Source organism: Austrofundulus limnaeus, unplaced genomic scaffold (assembly GCF_001266775.1).
Source record: "Austrofundulus limnaeus strain Quisiro unplaced genomic scaffold, Austrofundulus_limnaeus-1.0 Scaffold32, whole genome shotgun sequence".
NCBI classification, from domain to species: Eukaryota; Metazoa; Chordata; class Actinopteri; order Cyprinodontiformes; family Rivulidae; genus Austrofundulus; species Austrofundulus limnaeus.
Window position 1 is genome coordinate 2,972,183 of NW_013952434.1, and position 9,003 is coordinate 2,981,185.

Consider the following 9,003-nt stretch of genomic DNA (forward strand, 5'->3'; position numbering starts at 1 on the left):
GTGTGTGTGTGTGTGTGTGTGTGTGTGTGTGTGTGTGTGTGTGCAACATAAGGGCGAGAGCACCGAGGTTGAGTGGGGAGGCATAGCTGCCGGGGTCTCCATGGCAATGATGCTAGTTAGCTACCTAGCACTTAGGGGCCCTAGAGAAAAGTGACAATACAAGAGACTTAGCAGCAGCCGCGGCTCAGCAGCCGCACTGCATTAATGAGATTTTTCACACTTATTATACACACACACACTCCCAGATAGTGCCATAGCAGCAGCAGCAGCAGCAGCCGATTGATGTGTGTTCATTGTGCTCTCAGGCAGGCCTCTTTTCTATCAGCGTGTGTGTGTTTGACAACAAAATCAGGAGCGGCTTCGGACTATTTATGAGTAGACGTGAAATGAAATGTATACGAACGCAAATGCATCATATTTTCCCGTTTTAATCTTCTCCAAAGTGTGATATACACAAACAAACAACACAAACAAACACATAAACTACGACAAGGAAGTAAACAAAGGCGAAATTATAGAGCCAGACTCAAGGCTGTTATTACAAACCATCGTGCTCTTTTATGTTATTGCACTCCTTCGTCTCTGCTTTAACGTTGACTGGGAGTGTATTCTTGTTCTTTTTATGTCTCAGACTTTCTAAGTGTTAGATATGAAAATGAGCAGTGGCAAAATGTTTCTGCAGGAGTGAACTTCCATGAGTCGGTCAAAAACTGTCTGGGATCATGAATATGTGCAGAAAATTAACGTTTTAAAAGTTTCCATCTATGAGGTTAATATTTTTTAAATACTTTTTCATTTTTCAGGTATTTTATTTGTTGTCATTTTGTTTTGTTTCTCACTAATCTCTCATATTTTTGATCAAATTCCAGATTTAATTTTTTTATTCTTGTATTTGTGTTTCAGGCGACGGGGAAACATCAGATCCATTTCTTCTGATGGATCTGCTCGTCGGCGCACGCAGCCTTCCAGAGCAGCAAAGGCCAGGGGCCGGAGAGCAAAGGGCGCGTCCTTATCGCTGTGGTAACAACTTCTCATGCGGGGGGTCGGGGGGTCCCATCAGTGCTAGGGTTAGGATATGATTTCACGTGTAGAGTTACATRTGTCGAGTCAGTCTGTTAATGTTGTTAGCGTGCTGAATGTGTGATTTCCCCCGTGGCTGAGTTCTGCTCACACACTTTTTTTTTGTTAAAATAAAACAACAAGGGACAACAAGTACAAGTGGTAAAATATCACTTAACCTAAATTCAGCTTCAGTTTGGTAAACTATTAAAATAATAGGATGATAAACGTGTTAAAAGTCAGCAAAAATTGTATTTGAGAAAGAAAATATAAATGTAAACAAACCATTACGTCATCATAATCATCTTACTTTTAAGCTTGCTTTTGCTACTTTTAGCTAAYCTCTTGCTACTTTAACTTTGAGTTAACCTTTTGTTTCTTTTAGAATGCCTTTTTTATACTTTTAACTTCTAGCCAATCATTTTCTACTTTTAGCTAACCATTTGTTACTTTATATTTTAGCTAACATTTTTGTAAGTTTTAGCTAAACCTTTATTGCTTTTACAACTTTTACTTATGTGACATTTACCTTCCTAAGYCTTATTTGACTTATAGCTTACTTAGACTTCTGCTAGTTGTAGCTACCCTTTTGTTTCTTTTAGCTACCCTTTGGGATACTTTTTTTTTTGGCAAAAAAACAACTAAAATTTATTATTTTAAAAGGAGAAAATGAGTTTTGTAAAAGGCAGGTAATGCTGAGTGATGCTTTTTTTCCCCCTGCAAGCCTCTGTTTGTGTGTGTCAGCAAAGTGTACATGTTTACAGCCCGTGTAAGTGTTTGTGTGCCTGCGTGTGCATGTCTCACCTCCTCCTCACCCTGCTCCGCTGAGAGAGGAACAGATGGACACGGTTGGGGAGGAGGAGGAAGAGGAGGAGGAGAGGGTCTGGCGAGGCACTGAGAAACAAAGGAGGGGAGGACAGAGTTTTCTGTCTCGTCTCCCTCTKCGCACGGCAACACGAGGCACCAAGCTGTGCCAGAGACGTGTCAGACTTAACAGGTGATACAGAGGTGTCTTTGAGGGAGCACTGGGGTGACAGTAGGACGATGTGAATACCAACTTGGGTGACTATAAAGGTGACACTATGTTTGGGGGAAAAAAAGACACTGAAGGAACTACGCAGGCAGCAATGATGCAAAAATAAAATAGACACATCAGTGTTACAATAAATGATGTTTATGATTGTTTCATTAATATGCTACCATGATTTTCGAGTCAGTTTTCATATGTCTCTCTCTGCATGGTTTGTTAAACGTATGCCTGAAAATCCATCTGATGGTTTTATTTTTTAATTTTTTTTTTCTACGTGACTGTGTCGGCTTTGTTTTGCTCCGACAGGTTCTTCAGTTTACGCGGGATTAGATTCGCTTCCCTCTGCCAGCTTTGGCCTTTCATCAACGAGAACGGGGCAGCAAGATCACATCTGACAAGTGCAGGATTGGTAATCTATGGCCAGATCAATCGTTTCAAAGTCTTAATGTCGGGAAATGACAGCGTACGTATAAAACTGAAGAAAAATACTTTGAGCCGGTGGGAACACGGTAAACTGTAAGATGTCAGAGATTTAGCAGAAAGTTTTGACTACAAAGACCTTTTTTTTATTGATTCACAAAATACTACATCACAGTACAGATGTTAAACAAACGTTAAAGCAAGAAATGTATACATTTAAATGAAGCATTTCTTGAAGAAATCCACATCACTTCCCACCTGGTGTGCTAAAGTTTCAAATAAAGATTTTGTGTGATCTCTTCGTGCTTTAAGCATGTGCTGGGGATGACTCTCATCAACTACCACACTAAGATTTAACTCGGCAGTGACGTGCGGTCAGGGGAGGCAGGTGAGGCAGTGCCTCACCAGCCATCATGGAAAGAAAGAAAATATATAATCATAAAGTAATTTAAATTGTTAGATTCATCCGGTGGTTGTACTAAAAAATATTTATTTTTCACGTAGCTTCACCAATTTCGATTTTTATTTGTTCAAAATCGCTGAATTTTCTTATTTTCCCGTTCAAATGCTTGGAAGCGATGCCGGTGAGGCAGCAGCGAGCTCTGCCTCACCTTGGATTGCGCAACCCCTGGCTCTGCGCTGGCTGCTAAGCGGARAGATCATGCTGCTGTACGGCGTCAATAAAATGGTTTAAACAAATTTAATATGTGAACTTATTTCCAATAATTTAGCTTATGTATATAATGTACAGTGCTTTTTGTCACCAACTGTGTTTGTGTAACGTGGTGTTTCGTGTAATGAGCGATTATAAACGGCAGAGAACAGGTTCGAGGTGAGGCAGGCAGTTCTCTTGCCTCATGGCAGGGGGCGCTCAAGATCCCAGACGTTCGTCTTGTTCACTCCTCAACTGCCGAGTAAGTGACAGCGAGCTAGGCTAAACGATTCAGGAAGCAAGTCAAGTGCAGCGATAGATTATAATAGAGATAGTGATTTTTTTCCTCTCGCTTATCCCGATTTTCGACGACTACACTATAACACTAAAAAAGTTTTCTCAAGTGGACTTTCAATCGAAGCAGGAGATAACCAAAGGAAGACCAACGCCGGAGCTGAAAGGTTTGTTTCAGACTACGGGACAGAAGGTTAACCGCTCTTTTCAAACCGAGTGGTATTCACGAAAAAACTGGCTTTGTGGATGTCCTGCTCGAGACTTTTAAAACTGAAGGAAGATAAGGAGGACTTCTATCGCAAAGTGACRGATGTTTTTGTGCAGAAGGAGCGACGCATGGACTTCATTTATAAGTAAAGGTAAGACAGTAATAACATTTATTTTGTTTGTTTTTTAAGGAAATGTGTGTTTTGTGAGCTACAGTTTGTATGTGTAAGGATGCAGAAGTGAAACATAACCTGTAAACTGCTGTCAATCTATGCATCTATTTGCAAATCTGATTCTGATGACGTCAGTGCCTCACCAGCTATGAACCTCACCGCACGTCACTGTAACTCGGTATCTGTAAAACTGACTGAGTTGTAGCCATTTTTGTGTTGGCTAAGGTGGATAAGCTTCGGCGGCCATCTTGAATCAGGTTGGCTCCAATGTTTCATTTAAAGAACTTACAACAAAGACCTAAAGACCTAAATGGCGGCCGGGGTGGGGTCGGGTGGGGGGGTGGGGGGTCAAGCAGGTGAAGCCATGAAAGAGGATTTAAATAAAATAATGAAAAATAAACTGAACCAACATTTCTGTAACAGCACAGATGAATCAGTTGGAAGGACATCCACACAGCTGAAATGATGATGCTCAAACAGGGCCAGCGTGACGGAGGAGGATGAGTCACACAAATCAGGTGTGGCAGTTAGTAAAGCAGGCCCAGGTGTGAGGAGAGCAAGAAGAAACAAAATGTGAGAACAAAAACAGAGGACTATAATCTAAATCTAAGATTCACCTTTCATCCCAAACGTTATAAAACAAGCTCTAACATTCTRCCTGGATGTCATTAATCTTGGTCACGAACGGCGTACCACGGCTGAATTGTTTAGTTGTTCAGATAATAATCATTTGACGGTGTTTGATTGCAGCTCTGCATGGGAGCCAAGACGGATGCTTTCAACGGCATCTTTTTATCGATGCGCAAAATAAAACTTTACGCTTGGAAATCTGTCTCAAAGTGGATTTATTTGTGGCCTGCAGATATATTTCACAAACAATCCATCTGATGCCACTCAGCACTGATGTAGGTTTGCTTCTGGGCCTCGCTTTGTTTGGGAAATTCCTGCCTGCGTGCAGCCAAGTCTTTATCTTTGTGTTTCATTTGGAGAATTTTCAAGCTGTTAGAATGTTTTTTTTTTAATCACAAAATGGATTTTCTTTGCACTTTGAGGAGAGCTGCCTCGGCTCAGTCAAGATATTAAGTGGCTCTTGTTTSACTGTCTCTGACATCCAAATTAAAATGCAGTAAGCACTGATAAGACAATTATCAGGTAGCGGCGGTGAGAATGACATCGCAGCTGAGGCAAAAAGTGTGACAAATGTTGTGATTCAGACAAAACTGGTAGCGTAAGGTGAAACCACTGAGCCTGATTTACTCGTTTCACTGAACGTAGGATGATAATAGYGTGAGCTAGTCAAATAATGTGCTAGCTTTTTAATGTTCGCAATGTCAAACTCACATGTTCGGTCATGTTTCCTTCTTTGTTRGATCTGGGCATGAATGTGAGTTTCAGCAGATTTCATTTCCCTGAGATTAAGATGTTAATAGATATTGTCTCCAGGCAAATACTGATGACTTTTATCTTTTTTTTTCTCTGTTCTGCAAATGATATACACAGATTCTTTAGAAAAATTAAAGGGGGAGGGGTGCAAAATCAACTTTTTTGAACTTTATATCATGTTAYAATGTAATCAWAAACATATCCAAAGTGTTGCTTTGACTCATTCATGCATGTTTGAGAAATCCTTGAACCTCCTGTTACCAAGTGGAGCTGCCTGAACACTTGCTGGTACAAAGCTCCGCCTATTTGTACRAAGCTCCTCTCTAGAGCCCAGTCTCCAGCCGAGGTCCCGCCCCACAAAGCTCCACAACACTAGCAACAATTAGCAAACACCTGGTGAGCTTGTACTAACTATTTTTTCTACTCATTGCAAAACATAACTTCATAATGATCTCTATTTATAGTCTATTATATATATATGTATATATATATATATATACTGTATATATATATACTGTATATATACTGTACATATATATATATATGTTATGAAGCTGAAACATCTTATAAGAGCCTCTCGTTCCAGTTCCTGAAAATGTGAAAACATACTTTTCGTGTCCGCCGTGGGATTATTTAAGTAAGGTTCAACTGAGTTGCCATTTTTCAGATTTATTATATAATGTTGCATCTTTTTTACAACAAAATACAACGCTCCTACAAAAAAATGTGAACAAAATGAAGCATTGTTGTGAAGACRTGCAGAAGCGGGAGTGTCAGAAATGGTAGGAAGTTCTTAAAGAGACAGAGGCCAATTTCAAGGCGTTTTTGGCAAATTAGGCAAATTTATTTTCTAAATATTTCATAACAACTGAAGGTAACATAGTTGATTGTGGTATAAAATTGAACAATGTACCTGGAAAATGCACAAATCACTCACAATTCTTAATGTTTTGGCTCATAAGATTCAGTAAAACAGAAAACAAACTCAAATCAGTATTTTCATGGAGAAACAAAGCATCCTAAATCTTTACCGTTGCTTCTTTTTTGCTTGTCGTTTAAAAAAAAAGAAGCATTTCTGCCTTGTTAAACACTGAAATCATGTCACTGAGCTGCTGCTGGGGATCRTTTTGCATGCAGCTTACATTGCTGCATGATCACTTTGTGTAACCAAAACGCGCGTGTGTGTGTGTGTGCATGTGTGTGTGTTTGAACAGTTGCAGAGAGAGTTCAAGGTGTGGTTGGTTGAGACGCGGCAGCGGTTTGACATATATTCTCCTGTGTGATCACACACAGACACAGGATGTAAAGGAGCAGTCTGTGGAAGATGAATGTGTTTACATGCATTTTACAAGTTGTCTAGAAGCGGGCCGAAAGCAGAGGAGGTGACAGAAGCGTTCCCATGGCGTTAAGAGAAACACACATCAAAATCACTTCTTTCAGTGAGAGATAGTTTCTGTGAGCAAGGAGAAACTTCATGTAAGCATCGTGTAAACACAGTTTAGCTGTACACAAAAGCATGAGCGCGCAACATCGACTAATTAAATATCTGCAGTGAAATAGTTRCTGTAAGTAAAGAAGCAGAGATAATATTTGCAGAATAACACGTCATCTTTTGAAGCACTAATGAAAAGTWTAATTGAATTTAATTTTTTCAATCTTGCTTTTTAGTAAATATAGTAATTTTAATCCAGACCAAAACCTTGAAGTTTTTTTAATACGCGCAGACAAGAAAATAAAACAAAGCAGAAGTAAAAAAAATAAATAAAAAAACACATATTTGAAAGTGTTTGCGTTACAGTGTGAAAATAGCTTTTTTTGTTAGTAACAATTGTTGAAATTTTGTTTTTAGTTGAATATAAAATTGTATATTTAATATCTTTCCACCTTTCAAAGGTATCTCAATAGTAATAATTGYGTAATTGTTGGGAACTAATTGGAGATTCAACATTATAAGAAGATCCAAATTTTTAAATTATACATTCGCAGAAACCCCTTATTAAATTTAGGTCAAAGTTTCCTGTAGTTCACACACATATAGACCAAAAACATACAGCTTTAGTGATTTAGAGTTTACATTGAGAAAAGTTTAAAACATACATGACAAATTTGTGACATTGTTTGGTGTTTAAATGACAACCAGGGTCAGATGAGCAACAGCAACAAAAAAAAAATATTTTAGACAGATCTTAAAGGGACAAAGCAAATCTGCTTTATTTGGTTTGACTTTTTTTTTTCTTTCTGCAGTCTTCAACACAAATCATTCCCACTTTTCCTACCAAACTGGGTCCAGGTTTTTATCTAATGCRTGCTTTAATTTTTAATATTTTTCTTCTTTTGTTGAAACCTTTGAATKTTTCAAGCACGTTTGAAACAAACCGTCTCTGCAGCTTTCTAAGAGTCTTGGAGGCTGTGAACTCCCTGAAGAACAGAACACACTTAACAGCTTTTTCTCTGGGCAGATGGGAATACTAAAGTGACATAATTGCTAAATGATGGTCCATTTGTCAGTGATCAGATACTTACACTTGGAACTGTTGTAAAGCCGGATGTTTCACTAATCAAACATATTTTCCTTTCCTTGTTATGTTTGGACACAAAAGGAAAGGGTAGTTAATATTTAAAAATTATGAARAACTGACTGTGCATAAAAGAGCATTTAAAAAAGACTTTTAGTTTATTCTTCAGCTTTGTTTTCTTTCATCAAAACTCTCCTCTGGATATGGAGTTAAATATTTTATTCCTAAAACTTCTGACTGTACTGGGTTTTTTAAGCTTTCTGGTAGAACAAGTTTACCAACATAAACTCAATTTAAGACATGACATTTATTTTAAAATAGTCTTAAAGCCACATCATTGCTCAATTTTACTGCATTTAGATTAMCCTTCTTACCATATAAATGTACAGACAATGGCTCATAAATTTTTTTAGTCACTTTTCAAACTGTTGTTATTCAGCAGTTGAAATAGGAGTCTTTTAATGGGATGTATTAAACAGCTAATTGAAGCATAATGTGCTTGGATTTTATTTCCTTTGTAAGTTATAGTGACAGTATAAACCCACTGACCAATAAATGGAGTCATTGAATAAATTTTTATACCAGCATATGTGTATTTAAGGTCAACTTTTTGGTACAGTTGTTTTTTGTTTTTTTGTTTTTTTTTTTGTTGGAAAACAGCAAACTCACTGCTGGATCCAATGGATCTGTCTGATAATCACTGTGATTATCTTATTTTATGTTTAAAGGTTTGATCACACACTCAGTTTTACTTATACAAATGTTGAGATGTTCCATCCACAAAAACTATTATTTTAAACTTTAAAACTAAAGGCATAAATCTAAACCAATGGACAAAATCAAAACCAATTTTTCTGATTATACAGTGCAAAGACCAGTTTTTTAATTGCTATATTTCTAATATTTAAGATCGCTTTTTGTGTTTATTTCATTTTTTTATCATCAGAAATAAATTTTTGCTATGTTCTGTAAAATAATGTTGCACTTTTTTTAGAATGATGTAGTTTTGTTTGTGACTTGATCAGACTTTATAACAAATACGGAAAAATATGTTTAATTTAAGATAATGTGGAATAAATTATATAAAGTCATGAGAGTTGTCAGATTAGCAATAATGACTAAAATAGAAAACGTTTAAAAATATATATTAATTATTTTTTACTTGAGTATTATTTTATTTTCAAATCTATTACCTCCCAATTACAATTTGCAGCGAACACTGCTGCTAATCATTTAAAGCATACAAAAAAAGGAAGAGGTGATAAAAGA